The sequence below is a fragment of the Alosa alosa genome, chromosome 22 (assembly GCF_017589495.1).
Source record: "Alosa alosa isolate M-15738 ecotype Scorff River chromosome 22, AALO_Geno_1.1, whole genome shotgun sequence".
Classification (NCBI taxonomy): Eukaryota; Metazoa; Chordata; class Actinopteri; order Clupeiformes; family Clupeidae; genus Alosa; species Alosa alosa.
In genome coordinates this window covers 220985-240070 of record NC_063210.1, presented here as the reverse complement: position 1 = coordinate 240070, position 19086 = coordinate 220985, and the positions used below count along the sequence as shown (strand labels likewise).

Sequence of the window (19086 nt, the reverse complement as noted above, 5' to 3'; positions counted from 1 at the left end):
CTACAGACATTAGGACACACAGACACACAGAGATAGATAGATAGATAGATAGATCAGAGGGCTTTGGAGCTAGACCGTAGTCTGCATTAGCAACAAAATGGCTTATATGCAGCAGCGGGCACTGAGACATGTCAAAATAAATCACTATTTTTAAACCACTGCCTAGGCTCAAAATATCCTTACACTTTGAATGCTTAGCTGGAATGATGATTTTTCCTATCATCATTTTTTTAAAGCAGGCATACCTGAATAGCATATTTGAACGGGCACTGCACTAGTCATTAAAACCATCGGGACTAATCCCTTTCATTTCACCTGCAGCAGGTTGTGCGCCACAGAGCAGACGGACATAAGAGACAGTCTGAGGAGTTGCAGCTTTACATAGGTTTCCCTCACAAACTCTGATTTGGTCGCTATAGCTTTTTCCCAGCTTAGCAGTTTATGAGTGTTTACTCCTAAATGAAAACGATTCGAATACACTAGCCACACACTCGCAATTCACTGACGTCAGGTTCACTTATCGGTGCATCTCTATATAGAACGGCATTTATTATCGGGAAAATACGTCCCGACAGGACAAACTGGATCCAGACACGCCAACAGAATAAAAAAAATATCAATAATAATAATAATAAATAATAATAATAGTAATAATTAAAAATAATTAACAATTCAATTACTTAAATAGCCTTAAAAGCCTATTTAAAAGCTTGCGAGAGTAAATATGTTTTTAGTCTGATTTTGAAAGAATATAGGAGCATTCTAGTTCAGGGGGCAGGGGATTCCAGAGAGTGGGGGCATAGGCTGCTATCTTAGGGATCTGACTGGTGTATGCAATGAGCATATCAGAAATGTAGGAGGGAAATGTCCATCAATGATTTGAAAATAGTCAGAAGTATTTTAAAATTAATTATTTGCTTTACTGGGAGCCAATTTAGTGATTCAAAAACTGGAGTGATGTGTTGAGATCGTTGTGTTCTGGTACTCTGGCTGCGCATTTTGGACAAGCTGGAGTTTGTTTAGGTGTCTGTTTTGTCAGTCCATCAAAAAGTGTGTTACAATAATCGACTAGAGCAAAGCATGAACCAACTTTTCAGAGTCTGCTACTGACACATTTCACTTTGAGATGTTCTGTTAAAACACATGGCCATACTGACAAGCAGTGATTTGCCTTTGCTTCTGCTGATATCATGGATCGAAGACTGTGTGGTTGAACATAGCCAGGCCTACTGAGAGAGAATGGCTTATTGCAACAGGTAGTCCACGTAAACAGATCTACTTTGATAACTTCACAGTGCAAAGAGGTAACAGTTGCTCAAGTCTTGAGATTAGGCTATTTTTACAAACGTAAGCAAATCATTGTGGTTAAGGTACAGAAAATGTGTATGTATAGATATTTTAGCGGTTAGGTTTAACCATTTCCCCCGTAGGTTCAGGAGGGCGTCATGACGCAGTAGGACTGCCCGATAAACGCACTATGCGCAACAATCGACCTGACCTGCTCAGTGGAAGATTCACGCCGGCCAGGGGTGCACGAAAAACTTATTAAGGTAACATTAACGTTAATGGTAACTTGTATTAACTTATAATGATTGACACGTTTAACAGGTAACTTTAACATAAGCAGAATTTAAACAGATTGGCCATGCGATGCTAACATGATAGTGTTTTGGTGTCAATGAAGTAGCCTAAAGTTAACGTCATTTGATGGTTAACGTTAACGTTAGCCTTTAGCGTTTGCGTTTATTTCAAAATGATTACCGTTACAGCTGCATGGTACAAGTGTAGCTTTGTGTTGCTTTAGTCAGAAATCTAGCGGTGACTTTAATCACAATGTTACTTTAACTTGACATCGCTCATGTTAGCATGTTAGCTAAAAGGGACATGCGGACCTACGTTAGCTGACCAAAGATCCTTGATTACTAGCTCCGCTTGAACCCTCTCTGAGCTGACGTTGTGTTAGGATAACACGCACAGTAACGTTAGTTACCAAGTATAAAATGATTCACCACTGAAACGAAATGGCACTAGTTCCGGACTCATAGGCGTAGCTTTATCAACCGTCTCCGGTGCAACGGTAAATGCATGTAACCAGCCATTCAACAAGTCACGTTAGTTAGCTAGCTGCTAGCTAGTCCCAGTAGAGACAGATAGGGAACACCATAGCTCTAGACGGTAAAAGAGCCTCGACGCTGCTGTTCTGTCAAACTAGGCTACCTGTCGAGTTATGCTATCACGAAAGCTCAATGGAAAAAGAAAACTCACAATCCACTGTTAGAAGTACATTTACTGTAATTTTGTGTTACCTCGTTGTACAATATTTAATAGTTAACGTCTGTTAATCGAAATCGCTAATGTCAGAACACCAAAAAAAGACCGTTTTGAAATATGCGTTCCGTAGTGCTGTCATGTAGCACCTAGACTTTTTCTATCAAACATTTAACTGTGTGATGATTGTAGCATTTTAAAAAATCCTACCTATGTGCACAACCCAGGGACAACCTCTAACCACAAGCCATCAGGATTAGCACATCCACATACATCACAATACAGTTAAGCACAAATATTCCAAGTGATTGGAACACAGACAACTCATCATACACACCTGTTATTGTTTTACATTAGTTCGTTTTTTGCATGTTTAATTAATATTTGATCATTACTATTGGATTTATTTGGTTCAATTTGACATCTTTATTGAGTAAATAAAAACACACATTCAATTCAATATAAGCTTAGCCTTCCAAAAAGAACTGCAGGTGTTCATATACCATTCTTTGTACTGGATTCTCATGTGGATTATCAAATGTAGTTAGGCATATTATTTTCCACTGTTGTGTTCCACTGTAGTGGCCTGACTTTGACTGTATTCCTTTATACAACTAGATGGAAAGAGTATATAGCCACTCTGAACTTGTCTTAAACTGTGAAGTTGTCTTAATATAGCTTTTAGATGTCCCAAGGGGGGCGTGTAAGGGTGGGACTCTGTTTGGCCTATTGCAATCCAGTGTCAGTTTGAACAGCTGAGAGAACGCGTTATGTGCCATGTTAATGTTTGCCTATGTTGTCAGAATTTTCATTAATATGTAGAAATGGGTAGAAATTGCTTGGTGTGAAATTGCAGTCCTGACAGAGGCGTATCAAGCTTTTTAAAAGTGTGGGGGTTGTGGGATAGGGAAGTGAAACAATCCGGCCAAATTATAAATAACTCCCTACAGAGACGTTGCAAGTATTTTCTGAGACTATATTGCCAGGAGTCCGAGAGTTTTCCCCCAAATCTTTTTCGAAATTCTGATTGCTAAATACACCATTTTAATGCAGTTTGGGAGGGACGGAACAAGCAGCGCTTCTCATCTGTGTGGCTCATGTGACACGTAGGCCTACATTATCTACCTGCTATCTCTTCACTATTTGACACTACCCTACATGGAGACACATTTCATGTTATAAATGAAGAAATCATTTCAGAAATTATGTTTTGTGCATATGGGTTAGCAGGCTACAATAAAATTGCCTAACAGACAACAGCCTAATTTCGAGGTATCAACTATTAATATGCCTAACTATAATACCTATTAAATAAATGTAAAGGACACAGAATAATGAAAGAACTGTAAGCTCAAATTCAAAAACGTTTGAAGTCTACCCAAACATAAGGTAATATAAATAAATTGTGTTGCATATAGCCAGCTTAATTAATGTCCATTTAAAGATTATGATTAGCAGTTTCTATGCTGTTTCCAATGCTAGTTACAGGAAGCCACATTATTGTTTAAACTATTGTTGCTTCTATCCCACGTTACCTTTCACTTGCTGCAGGGATGCACACATTGCATGAGCGCTCATAAGCGTTCTATTTGAGTTCTACATGGTGGAAATCTTAGTTCTCAGATGTAGAACTCAAATGTGCCGCCGTTTGTAAGATCAAATAAGAAGTTCTAAATGAATCGCGATGTAATGAAGCTGTTTTTTTCCAAGCGTCTTTGAGACGTATGTGTGCTGACTGGGCTATGTCTATATAGTTGATGACACCAAATTAATAGGTAGGCTATTTCTGAATGGGGAAACTTTTAGCCTGTAGTTTATTTTTCTTTCAGTCCGCGGTTCCATATCATTCAAACTTGCTGCAAATGACGTGTGAAGCACCGGGCATAACTTAATTTCGCGGCTACGTGCAGTAGGCCTAGGCTAATTGTTGAGGAGGCCCATAGTTTGAGAAAAGCTGCAGATCATAGGCAGAGAAAGCATAATGCTCTATGAACAGTAGCCAAGGGCCTTTCTGGAGAAACAAGAAGTGCCTTAGTGGGCGCACCCCCGCTTTCACTTTGACTCCCTGCATTTCTACATTGTGACAAAAACTGTAAGTCAGACAGTGAATTTTCGTTTAGCATAATGTGGTAACAATTATTATTTCAGTTCTACCTCAAATCTGATCACTGCAGACGTTATAATGCAGACCCAAGCAGCAGCATAGCCTTGAAAGACGCACTTAGAATTTGATCAAGGCGGCTCTGGTTCTTCACTGGCGCGATTGGCTGGATGACCGCTCAATCAAATCAACGGACCTATTTGTGTCTCTCTGTGTGTGCGCGTTATCAGAGCCCGCCCTTTTTAGACATCAGGTTCCAACTCTTTACGTGAGCGTATATTTCCATATATTTTACTTTCGTTTTAATCTGACAAAAAGTGTGGGGGATAGAATCGTGTTTCAGCAAAAGTGTACGTTATAACACCCACATCCCCCACGCTTGCTACGGCCCTGAGTCCTGATAAGCCTTGTAGTTCATTTAATTATTTTGTCGTGTGTGTTTGAAACATGCTGGTTGCTAAGTTGACATTTTGGAAGCGGTTGCAAGGTTTTTGCTAGGGTGCTTGAGGTAGTTGCTGAGGTGTTGCTAGGGTTATTATAGTGGTAACTACACTATAATCATATTGGTTGCTAGGTGGTTGCTAGGGTAATTATAGTGGTTACTATGCTATCAAAAGTGGTTGCTAGGCTGGTTGCAAGGGTAAGGATGTTGGTTGCTAAGGTGGTTGCTAGGTTGACATTTTAGAAGTTGTTGCTAGGTTGTTACTAGGGTACTTGAGATGGTTGCTAGGGTAATTATAGTGGTTACTATGCTATAATAAGTGTTTGCTAGGTTGGTTGATGGGGTAATCATTGAAATTTGGAAGCTGTTGCTAGGGTATTTAAAATGATTGCTAAGGTGTTGGTAGGGTAAACATAGTAGTTACTATGCTATAAAAAGTGGTTGCTAGGTTGGTTGTTAGAGTAATCATGTTGGTTGTTAACTCATTGAATGCCAATCTGTTTTTGGGAGCTTTGTCCTAGAGTGCCAGCAATCTAGACCATTGTTGATGATTTTTGTACAGCCACAGCATATTCTGTGTTATAGCTATGAGCACATACAATAGCTCGATTAAAAGGTGAGACTTTAAGCTCTCGGTGGGTGCAAACCGTGTATTTCTACACGCCTCTGTTCCTGAGAAATCCCAAGCTAAACAGTGGCTAATTTTCATCAAAATCGCTGTTTTTTTCTAGAAATGGAGAAATAACGTCTTTCATGAAATATGAAGTGTTGCCTGTTACTTACTTGTGTAAACTTTCCGGGAAGTGATCAGCGAGACTTGGCGAGACTGCCACCTAGTGTTAGACCCACAAAAATGGCCTGGTTTTGACCTGACGTGCATGCATCACTGATTCGACCCAAAGCGGCAACCGAGTTATGATAAAATGTCCAGATTGTGCGTTTTCATGGGTTTCACGATCGTCATATATTTCATTTCCATTCATCACAGTGTTCCCAAAATCACATAAGGTGTGTTGGAGTGTCTAGTTTCGTAATTTTAAAAAAAGCTAAAAATGTAATATTACGTTTTTGGCACTCAATGAGTTAAGTTGTTTGATAGGTTGACATTTTGGAAGTGGTTGCTAAGTTGTTGCTAGGGTACTTGAGGTGGTTGCTAAGGGGTTGCTAGGGTAATTATAGTGGTTACTATGTTATAAAAAGTAGTTGCTAGGGTAATTAGGGCTGAAACTAATCATCGAGTTACTCGAATAACTCGATTACAAAAATTACTTGAGGCAAAAACCCTGCCTTGAAGCCTCGTTAAATTCCTATGACGCGCACTATACGCGCAGGGATCTGATTGTTCCACACGGACCGTTGTTCAGGAAGCACACCACTAGTGCGTGAATCGTGAAACATTCTGAATTTAGCTGGCGCGATGGCAGAGTCAAGATATCCATAAATGGCAGAGAATGTCTAAAGTTTTCAAGTAAAGTTTTGGGATCATTACATACTCAAAAAGGAAAAGAACAAGCATCTGAACCTAAGTATCCACTCCATGCTGTTTCACCAAGCGTCAATAAAGTAGGCTAGGCTATTTATCAATCTTATCTATTCTAGCCTATCTATCATCTATCTACGTAGCCTATAGCCTACATTGATGTTGGCTGATTTTAATCACATACTGTATTTGTAGCGATGTCGTGATGGCTTGTTTAGCTTTGATGTTTGTAAACTTATTCACGTTCAATTGCAAGACAGTATGCCTAAAAAAGAACCCCTCACACACATTAGGGCTTTGACTTTTGCCCAAAAATCATATTCGAAGTTCGTTTGTTTATTAATATTAAAATTCGAATATATTTGAATATGTGTTAATAATATTTTAATTAAATGTCTTCAGTAAGACCGATATGGTATCAAACTTAAGTTCTATATGTTCTGTCCACCAGACGGCAGTGTATCAGTCAATGTCAATAGACTATGTGCACTAAAGGCTGAGTATTTATGCGTGTGTTAAAATTGTTATTATTGAGCACAGGGCTGGGCGATAAAACGATAGCGAAATGTATCGCAATAGACATGTAATCGATATCAATAAAAAATATGTTCGCTAGAACATTCATAATTAAAAGCAACACACACCTCCTGCCTTACTTTGTCCATAAATAAATAGACTATATATATTGCATTGTAGTATGTCAAACTCTACCAGAGTAGGCGATAGAAGTAGGCCTACCTCAACACAGACTCTCCTTGCCCCGTGCACTCTCTCTCTCTCTCTCTCCCTCTCAACAGGTGCATCCCTCCTCAGCATGCACATGTGATCCAAACATTAATCGTGCAAGATGACTGGCTAAATTGCTATTAAATCCGGTTAGCATCATTAGCACGCTGCACGAATTTGTTCAAAACTGTTGCATTCAAATTGACTGCTAAGTTCTAATCATCTCAATCCCGATGCAAATGGAAAGTATTTTCCAAGACTCAAACGGGCCTGTCCCAAGGAGAAAAAGTATTCATTTGAAACTTAAACACACGTGGGGAAACTGAACAGTCTAACCAGTAGACTATGATAAAATAGAAAATTAAGCTAACGTTAGGCTACTTTGTTTACAATATGTCCAGGCTTCAACCAGTGCTGCTTTTCATTCAGACTTATCTGCACATTTATTTATTTGAGTGTTTTTCATGATTGTGTTGACATTTCTTTTCCCTGTTTGCTTTGATTGATAACTGAGGTGATTAAAATCAGAGGAAGGTTAAGTTTAAAATAAAGTAATAAAGTGTCTATTATGTCTGTGGGAGCTCACTAAGCGTGAACCAGCAAGGATGCTAACGTCACCTACAGGAGCCCAGATGACCAATAATAGCCTTGCTAATGAGCTCGGGATTTTACTTCACCAGGCGTGAAAAAAACCTTGGAATCTGAATTGAAAACAACGTTTACAACCAAATACATTTACAAAAAATTATTTCCATAGGCTACAGGTTCGAATATTAAGAGATCCCTAAAATTCGTTCGAATATCTTTAATTTTTAAAACTATCGAATTATATTCGAATAACGAAGTTCAGAGTCAAAGCCCTAACACACATGCATGCACCCTCATCCTTCCTCACGCACCGCACGCGTGCACACACACACACACAGGTTGCTAGGTTACCATAGCAAATAGGCTCACCCCAGAAATTATTTTTTAGTAGCCTAATTGTAAAATTATTTGTTAGTAGCCTAATGGTAAAATTATTTGTTAGTAGCCTAATGGTAAATGCTGCAGGTGTAGAAATCTACATAAAACAGATATTTATGTTGATATCAGGTCTAGATTACAGCATGAAACTTGTAGGCTACATATTAATACATTTAAATTGCTTTCCCTCTTCTCCCTCCCAGCACTTCACAACATAGTATGGACAGCTTGTTCACCCAGCTAAGTCATGCACAAGAGGCTGCAATTTTACAGAGAGCATTTTGAACATTATTTAATTGATGGCACTGGCACTTAAAAAACACTAAATGGGTAAATTGCAATAAATGGGCTTAATAATGTTGGAGTTAGAATAAATACCTCTGTGCCAATTGCTTGATCATTTTACAGCCATGTCATTTTCGTTATGCATTATGTGTTTTGGTTGTTTAAAAATGCAAAAAAAAATTTTCCGATTAATCGATCGATAAAGTGCTAGATTAATCGATTACAAAAAGAATCGATAGCTGCAGCCCTAAGGGTAATCATGCTGGTTGCTAAGTTGGATTCTAGGTTGACCTTTTGAAAGCAGTTGCTAGGTTGTTGCTAGGGTATTGAGGTGGTTGCTAAGGTGTTGCTAGGGGTAATTATAGTGGTTACTATGCTATAAAAGTAGTTGCTAGGTTGGTTGCTAGGATAATCATGTTGGTTGCTAAGGTGGTTGTTAGGGTGTCATTATGGAAGTGGTTAATAAAATACCCCCCCTACTGTAATGTGGAGTGCAGCCTCCTTTCCCCCAGTGAGCTCATCATTTCTCTGTGGACGTTTGGTAAAACATACGGTTTGACCATTAACCCTCTATACCCCAGTGGAATTCTACAACAATGCCCCAGATTCCTGGGAAGAGAAAAGGGCAATTTGAGAAACATTTCAAATAGCTAAAAATCTAATGAAAAGTGTCAATTGTAAGTTTCTTTCAGTTTAAAGATTAGAAATGGCTCTTTCAAATGATATATGATCCATTAAGAATTGTATATTCATGTTTCCCATAGACAGCCATAGGCCTACTCACTTACAGTCTCAAAGTTTTTCACTAACAAAAAGTTATAAATATGGTTCACATATTTCTGTATTAGAAGCTGGGAAACAAGATACTATATGAGTACTGATTTCATTGAAATAGACTGGCATATCTTGCACTTATTTGGGATTTAGCTGGACAGTGAGCCTTACAGCTAAAAAATGATGAGAATATATGAACTAATGTAGGCCAGAAGCATAGCGCATGAAATCGTGACTCATTTGATAAGCATGTCACCAAGAACAGGGACTGTTAAACCTGATTATAACAGTCAGATATATAATTTATCTAAACTTGATCAGTTGATGATAATGAACCTGATTGCACTCGTTCACTAACCTTTAACCTATCCTGTGCTAACATTACGAGTCTCAGACTAACGTTACATCAGTGAAGGTAGTAAATTAGCAGGCTTTTTTGTAATCACAAAGATGACTAGACATTGGCCTACTTGTATACAAATACATTTTCCTGACATCCATAAGCAGAAAACACAACGGTTCCTGCTTTGGTTATTAGTAAACAAAAACTCATTTAGAGAGACATACATAAGTAGTAGTTTGCAATAACTATCTGTAAGTGGGATAACGATAATGTTAGCTTTACTGTACATGTTAGAAAGGGGTAATGTTAATGTTATGTGTTAAGATATAACTGCAAATAAACCTGGCATGGGTTTATCATAAACTTTATTGTTAATTAGGCCATGACCCATCACTGAATTATGCCTATATTTTGCTGGTGCTAGCTAAACTCAAACTGACTTTCACAGTGACAGCCATACGATTTTTTTTTATGCCAGAGAGGCAGCTAAGTCAGTCATGACAAACGGGAGGATGCTAACGTTAAATATATTATACTTTCACGTTTTTATTTTGTCACTTTCTTACATCAATATGATCGTCTCTTATATCAAAACATGGTGGATGCACATCAATACTATCTCATCTAATGAGAAAAGACACTGACGCTTGTTAGAAGCCATAACTCCAGAGGCACCGTAAGTCCTCAGCCGGTCAGTCAACAGGCTAAACTCAAAAATACCGGAGAAATGTCCTATAGCGACCTAGCCATTTAAGTGTGTCAAAATAAAAGTCTGGTGTCCACTAACACTGTATTATTTGGTGTCCACTAACACTGTATTATTTCATGTATGAAGGTTATACTGTAGCAGATGTCTCTTTAAGAATTGCGGCCGTTACAGGAGAATATAGAACGGCCGCTACGGGGTATAGAGGGTTAATGGCACCTGTACCGAGGAAGTGCAAGATGAAAACAAAACAAGAAAATAAAATAAAGCATGGACATAGACACTTTTACAGGGCTCCCTAATGCTAAGTATCAAAATAATGTTCAATTGAGCTATTAGGCCTATTACGCTGTCGTGTGTAGCCTATACTTTTTGGGTTTTAATATGGAGGGTGAGAATTTTGTTTGAGTTCTGTTGCGATTATTGTGTAGTAGGATGATGCGGAACCATTGTTTTTTATTTTGATTCATCGCCCACCCGCCGGACCGGGCCCCCGAAAGGAGGGTAGGCAGGACACCGTTCTGTGAATATCTCTAGAACAGTAGGGCCTAGGATAACCAACTTTAGATCGGCACATAACTTGGGCGTCGTAATTGAGGACCAACTTAAAGGAACCGTATGTAAGATTGTGGCCAAAACTGGTACTGCAATCACTTTCAAATTACTGAAGAGCGGTGTATCCCCTCCCCCCTGACTGGCAGAGCTGGCAACCGGATCTGGATGCCGAAACACTACTGACTTTGTGATTAGTACATAGGTGGAGGGTGGCGCATCCGGCCAAAACACAACATGACAACATCAACATCAGTTGAGGGCTGCAGCTTCACATTTTAAATGACAATATCCTGGCCGGACTACTGTTGTCAGTGATATAAGTATTTGAAATGAACATGATTTCTTAATGTCTAGTGACATATCAGGGCCATTTTATGATTAATTGAAATACATTTCTTACATATGGGTCCTTTAACTTTTCTGAGCATGTAGCCTCAATTGCAAAATCATGTCGGTTTATCCTTTACAGCAGGGGTCTCAAACTCAAATGAGCTAGGGGCCAATTCTGCCAACGTCATCTGATTGGAGGGCCGGCTATTTCTGAAAATGCAATGTTCTTTTTTTCAAATACCACACAAAACTGCAAACAGAAAGTGCAAGTGTTTTTTTATCTAGTTTTAGACACCTGTGCTAGCAACCTTAGCTTATACATAAAATAATGATAAAATAAGTATTAATACAAATTATAAAATAAATGAAAAACATAAAAACAGGTATGTGTGTGTGTTTCACACCAAATAAAAATATTTCCTCTCATAACTTTTTTAAACCTGGCAAACTAGGCATCAGGGTTAAGAAAGCAACACCATTGGATTTTTATATCAACATTTCAAAAGGCCATGGCTTGAAAGTGGTCAGAGATAAAGACCTACTGTAAAGTTTATGAATGGGGTAAATTTACCCATCTAATTTGTCACTGGATGGCAAGCAGGGGAGACCGGGGACAGTTGCAACACTTTTTGCATTTGGCTCTGTTACTTAGAGACGGTTTGGATTACACAAAAAGTACATTTTTTTATACAATACACTTACATATGTCTGTTAATAGTCTAAACCATTTAAAGATAATTACAGAATCTACATTTTTCACAATTTGCATTTGAATGTAAGGAGTCATGTAAGGGCCCGGGGACAGTTGCAACATTGTTTGGGGATGGTTGCAACATGTTAAAAATACAATATATTACAATATATGTCAGTGCAGCAAAATGATTATTTTTGTATACTGATACAAGTTATGTAAGTTATAATAATATTACAGTGTTATTTATTCACTAGCTTTGATTAGATGACGATTATAGATTTGTCTAGATGAGTAGGCCTTATGTGCAGATGTCAAATATTGAAATTGATATAAAATACAGTAGGACTTAGGAAGAATGGAACAATTTGGGAGGCAATTCACTTTTATTTAGACTATTGTCATGTAAAACATGTTTTTAAAAATATAAATTTTATATTTTATATTTATGCATTGTACGGGACTGTTGTTGCAACTGTCCCCTTTCCTGTCAGCCATGATAAAACCTGATGTGCTAGCTAAACAAGGGGACCTTGATACATGCTAACCATAGTAGCTTAAAGTTAACATATCACTCATTTAAATCATATAAGTTTGAGCTGAATCACAAAAACAGTGACCGCAGTTTAACAGAAACAAAGCTCAAGAAAATAAATACTTTCATACCTAAAAAAACAGTTTTTTTACAATAAATCCTGGAGCAGTTCAGGAATCTCCTTGCTTTTTCTCTGCTAGGGGGGGCATCCAACTGAGCATAATGTGAGTGTCATCACTCTACCTTGTTTCTGATTGGAGAAAATTGACATGTTGCAACCATCCCCTGTTGCAACTGTCCCCGGTCTCCCCCACCTCAAATTATGCACCTTTCAGTAAATACTGGATGAACATAGTTAAGCAGGTTTACTTTCCTTTTTTCACATTACCCACATAACAAATTAACAGGAAAACACCTAAGATGTATACCAACACCTAAGATGTTGTGGTTTAGTAATAGATTACTACAATATAGGCCTACAATAAAGTATTCTGGTCAAACAGTTCCTATCGCCGGTAATCTGCAGTACCCAGAAGTTCGCATCATATTGCGGTTGACTTTGTAGTTCTTTAGAGCCCTATTTCTACTAGCCCTGCTGTCTGTACCACATCCGGACACCATCACGATTACCACTGCAACCTCCAAGCTATGTTGGGCAGAGGGTCGAAACAAGCATGGTATGCTTTCAGTGGACACCGCCATGTCTTATCTCCAAAAGGATATTCTCCATTCAATAGGTGAATAACATAGCTTACCATAAGACTTCATCACACGTGAACGCGTTTTCAACATTTGGTGTATCACCTTAATTTCATAACACTATGGCCTGCATCGATGCACGCCTTTTTGCGTTTGTCGCGTGTAATCTCCAAAACTTTGGATATTTTGGGTTTGAATCAAGCTCCTTCAGAATTAGAATGAGGCCATCCTTAAAAAATATTTTTGTTTGTGCCAAAAAATAAAAAAATGGGTCATAGCAAAGTTACCATGGTGAAGACTTCATCACCTGACTGGGTCTTCAACCCGCGCCTTCAGGCTAACATTGCAAACCCTCATTCTGATGCGTTTTAGACCAGCCTTTCTCAAACATTTGGTTTGGTAGGCCATCTATTTCAATAGCTCTAATTTCTATACAATACTCAATGCTATACTTCAATTTCAGTGCAACAAGGAAGTTCCAAAACAACGCCGTTCTATTAAGGCTTCCAACAGATTGCATACCAACGCTATCGATTAGTTTCAGTCGCTCTCTCGCAAGACGCGCATTGAATCATTACATATGACATCGATCTTTTTTTTTTTTTTAATGCCGATGTTTTCTTGATCAACTGGCGCAGCAAATTATCAGATGACAAGTACCAGCAGTTCCTGAAAACGATTTTTGAGAAATGCTGAATAGACCACAACCAATTTTGGGTCACCGTTTGAATCAAGCTTCTGGATGTCTTGCACATAGTGGAGCAAGAGATGAGGCCTTTGCATGTAGGCAATTTACAAATGGGCCTACTAAAATAAATATTATTTTATTGCATTTGTATTGGTTGTTTAGAGTAAAAAAAAACAATCGGTCGGTACCTGGATCTATCGGACTAAAAGGGGAAAAAATAAATCTTTTTTCTAAATCAGGGTCGGGTCGGCCACGACAAACGAAAAATGTTTTTAAGGATGGCCTGAATTTGTCAATAGCCTCAATCAGGGCCAGATTACATTATTATTTTTTTTCATAACGTCGCGGGCCGGAATTGGGCAGGACGCGGGCCGGGTGTTTGAGACCCCTGCTTTACAGCATTAGGAAGATCAGGGGCCTCATTACAGAAAGAATCCTAACTGCTCATCCTAATTTAAGTTAGGAAACCAAAGATAGGAAAAATCCTAACTTCCTATTACAGAAGCAGTGCCTAACCTAATGTCCGTTTCCTATCTTATCTGTGGCTTCCTATCTTATCTTTATTTAGGAAAATCCTAAATGTTCTATCAATCTGATTTTTCGACGGCTATCAACAGTTTATGTCTTTTTCTGCACTTAGAATGTGCACGAGACTGATAGAATGCATAACTGTAACGACAAATGAGCTTAAAAGTTAACGTTAAAGCCTAACGAAAAGCCTAAAACGAAACAGCAAGCTACGGTCATGGCAGGTCCAGCTGATAAGAAGAGGAGGGCTTTTAATTTCAGCCAAGACGAGTTGGAGGCATTAGTTCAGGCGGTGGAAGACAGGAAACATTTATTGTTCGAAATTTTCAATGACCGTAACGTCAGCAGTCTAAAGATAGACACTGGAAAGAGGTGGCGGACTCTGTCTCAGCAGTTTGTGGGATGCTGAGGACGGTGGAGAGTACAAAGAAAAAAGTGGTCCTCTCTAGCAAGTGATGCTAAGATCAGGGGGTCTTACAAAGGAGGGACCAAGCAAAGACAGGGGGCTGGTTTGCCCGGTGAAGCCCCTAACCTCACTGGAGGAGAAGATCCTGGCCGTCATGGGTCAAGTTTACACCCGAAGGTAAAGTTGATTTCAGCACTAGCTTCCATCGCAAATTAGCCAGCTACTAGCTTGGCAATCGCAACTAATGTTATTAAAGTTTGTCTTCAGTAAGACACCATGTCTAAACGACAAGAACGCTAGCGCTAAGTTTAGGTTGGGCATATACCTAAAGAGTGGACCTCATAATTGGTATGAACTAATGTCAACTAGTGTCAGTGTGTCTACATTTTGGGGGCGGTGTAGCAGGCTACAGACGTCAGCTAGCTAGTGCTACGATGTAACGTTAACGATGATAATCTAAAATGTAGCAGCGTAACGGCTACCTGGAGGAGTGGCTACATAGTAACCCTAGAATAGGGCCACCAGAAGCTACATGTTACTTGTGTCAACCAGACAAAATACAGTCTATGTAGGCCTAGAGCTATGTAGACAGCAAAAGAAAAGCCAACGCTGACAACTCCCTAACGTGAAATAATTTGTGTATCATAGGCATTGCAACCGGCACGGAGGTGGGACTGGATGAGCTGTGTGAGCAGAGAAGTGGGGAGGTGTGTCAGTCGACATTGTCTGACCCTGAATCGAGAAGGGTCATATTAACGCTGATGGATTCAGAGTGTGACACTATGAATCTGCCACCAGCAATTGTCATCCCATCACCTGGTAAGTCGAATTCAACGTTGATGGTAATTTAAAATAAATAGGCTATGAGGTGCATTTTTACAATGATGCTGTCTCAACTGTATGCTACTCCATATGAACAGTTAAGGTATGTACTGTAATGTCCCGTTTAGTCTATGCTGTTCAAGGAAAGGTGCCTAGATTCTGAATCTAAGATTCACAGTTTTTAATTCTTCCCTACAGCTAAAAAGAAGAAGCACATAGGCCTACAAGAGGAGCTTCTGGAGTTGGAGAAGGAGAAGCTGCTGGTAATGAGAGAAAAAGTAAATATTGATAAGGAGAGACTGCAATTGGAAAAAGAAAAATTCGAATTTATGAAGGAGTATTTAAAAAATCAAGGGAACAACATTGTCGATCTCTCTGAACTATAAAAAAAAAATATTTACAAGTTTAAATGTATTTATTTAATATTGTCAAAAATAAATATTTTAAATCAAACTGCAATGTTTTGTCTTTAAATATCTTGTAAAATAATGTGCAATTAAGTTGTTTCTGGCAGTTCTGCCAGTCTGTGCACCATCATGTAGGCCTATGCCATCATGGCCTTCCTCCACATCTTCAACCGGGATGTTTTCAGGGTCCGGGAGATTAGCCATCCTGCATATGTTGTGCAGCACAGCAGTGGCCTTCACAAACATCACCACTCTCTCAGGGGAATACTGAAGATATCCCCCACTCTTATCATGGCATCTCCATCTACAACAACATAAATTAACCAGCACTGCACCAATTAACCAGTTAGTTTGTATTGCCATCATGGTAACAGGCTTTAATTTTTGGTATGATGTTATAGTCCATATTAATATTAAATCATATTAAACTTATACATTTGCTACATTGCTTTTGAAGTGTATAGTTTAACACTAGCTTCTTCTTCAGGGTTACTACACACTCCTTATCTACACTATTGAATGCATCAAAGCAGTATGTCTCACCTTCCTTTCCATATACCATAAAGCCTCTCTGGCTTGCTCACGGCACCTTTTGTGTGCCACATTATACTTCCTCTCTGCCTCTGTCTGCTCATTCATGACCGGTGTCATTAGGTAGGGTTTCAAGGGGTATCCCGAGTCTCCCAAAAGCCATCCACTTGCCCTGCCCTCACCCAGGTAAGCATTGATATCACTGTAAATGGGCACATTTCATATTTTAAATAGTATTTGAGTGAAGCCTATAATGAAGTCTGTAAAACAATAATTTATGTTAGTGTCAAGGACCTACCTGGTGTTGAATATGAATGAATGGCGTGGATGGATCCAGGCCACTTTGCCAACAAATGCCATTATAACCATATTTTGGTCCCCTATGGCCTGAGCGTTTATGGCATGGTATCCTTTTACGGCACACGATGCGGCTCACTTGGGCCACTTGGAGCTTTGATTGGAAAAAGTGACCCATCAATAAGCCCAACTACCCCTGGCATTCCACTCAGTTGTAAAAACTCCTCCTTTATCTGCAGAAGCTCTTCTCCACACGGAAACTGAATATAATTTGGTGCCAGATTGCAGATGGATTTGGTGACTTCCATGAGGTTAAGTGAAATACACGGCTGTGACACCGAAGACAGGCTTGCAACCTCAGTCTGGAAGTCACCCTTGGCAAAAAAACGCAGAGCATTTGTTACCTGCACAAGCACTGGCAAGGCTCCATGTCTCCTTGTAGGCCTCTCCAGAACTGGGCGTAGTTCTTCCACCAAATTCAAAATTAAATGTCTTGGCAGGCGATAAAATGAAATTAAAACACGGTCTGGAAAATTTAACACATCATTATCGCGGTCTAAGTAGCCTTTCTGCCATTACATTTCTGTTAATGTGTTCATCTTCATTGTCAAAGATACCTACAAGCAGTGCTGCTGCCATATTTTTTTCAGTTAGTGACAGTTATTTTGATTTAGGACAGGGTGAATGGCAACCTAATTTAGGCATCCTAAGTTAGGAATTTCCTAACTTAGGATGATTCTGTAATGGCTAAATTCCTAAGTTAAGTTAGGAAACCTGCTTCTGTAATACCAAAACCCCTAAATGCCTTCCTAACTTAAGTTAGGATAGGATTTCAGAGTTAGGAAGTTTCTGTAATGAGGCCCCAGACCTTATCTGACACAAGATTCCACACAACTTCTTGTACAGGCAATGATTATCTCCTAGCTGGACTATTGTAGTTCATTGTAACTGGCCTACCTGCTTGTGTAGTAAGATTGCTGATTCAGAATGCTGCAGCACGCCTGGTCTTCAATCAGCCAAAGAGGACACATGTAACTCCTCTCCTGGTTACTCTCCACTGGCTCCCTATAGTGGCCAGAATTAAGTTTAAATCTCTCACTTTGGCCTATAGGACACTGACTGGATCTGCTCCCTGCTATCTTAATTCAATGATCAAGATGTACATCCCCAACCGCCACTGCGGTCTTCTGATGAGCGTCTGTTGTGTTGATCAGCCATAAGCGCTAGTTCAAATTCAAGACTTTTCCTCAGTGGTTCCATGTTGGTGGAATGAGTTGCCCAGTGGTCTCCGATCCTGTGATAGTTTTGGGTCTTTCAAGAGGGGTCCAAAGGCTGTTCTGTTCAACACGCACTTGATTGAATTGACATTGTTGTTTATTATTCCCCCCCCCCCCAAGAAAAGAGACAGGTTGAGTTACAAATTATGACATAACCATCAACACAAACAAGCATTTAGAAAGCATGATTATTGCAGAACTTGAACAGGATTATTCATGTTTTTCTCTCACCTTTTTCATTTACATTATTAGTATTAGCCACTGTACAACTGTACACTGTAGGCCACTGTACAAACTATTACTATTTAGAATATACAGTGCTGTGCATAAGGTAAGAGCATAAGTTGCATAAGTTAACTTTAATGCCGTGACGGCCTGTGACGCTTGCTTGACTCTCACGGTTTTAAGCTAACTTAGTAGCGTTGTTGTGCATGGTGCATAAGAATATGTGGATGAAATGAATTATGTTTCCCATGTCATTTGGTAAAATAAATGGTCAAAAACTCGAAGAAAATCTATTTTGGATTATAGCAGATAAGTGTCTTGTATCATATCTATAATTTTGGTGAGCTCTACAGGAATTAGAAACTCTCAGATGTAAATGGTTGCGTATCCTATTACTCAAATTCAATTAAACCCACCAATAGGCTAGCTTGACCTTAGTTTCACAGCCTAGGTACAGTGGGCATCGCTTTCAAATGGCCACTTCAGTCGCGCATTACGAGGCGTGAAGCTTTAGTACCACTTTCAGCCACTGTGCGTCGCTCTGCCTGCCGCCCCTTCTGAAAAAGCTCGATTTACCTCGACTTAGGCTACTTGGGTATGGCTTAAGGCAAGTCCGTTACACGGTGGTAACGGACATCGAAATTTGCTGTCTACATTATTGTCAGTGTTGGGTTAACGCAACTACGCAAATCAAAACAGTGTTGTGATAATTGAGCCAGTAGAGAAATAACTGTTCAGAATTACTCTGTAGCCTTGGGTAGGCTTCTGCGAAGTTTTTAACAGGCTACGCTATAGAGGCTTAGACAACTATGACCCACGTTTTGGTTTCGTAAATTAATTTGCCCTACTTCTTGACTGCAATGTAGTCAATTGACTGCTTGACATGTCATTTTTATTTTTCTGTACAATAAACAACTACATCTGCTTTATGCTGCAGAATTACATTCATATTTGGAACTTACATAGTCCAATGCATCGTTACACTACGTTAGTGTTTCCCAAAA

At 39.2% G+C, this 19086-nt stretch overlaps 1 protein-coding gene across 1 annotated transcript in view; it reads left to right on the top strand.

Moving 5' to 3' along the window:
* The first annotated feature begins 1430 nt into the window (after positions 1-1430).
* Positions 1431-19086, top strand: part of oat (ornithine aminotransferase) — a 103194-nt gene continuing 85538 nt past the window's right edge. The window contains exon 1 of the mRNA XM_048232802.1: positions 1431-1550. The gene's annotated coding sequence lies outside the window, so the exon portion shown is untranslated. The remainder of the gene's footprint in view (positions 1551-19086) is intronic.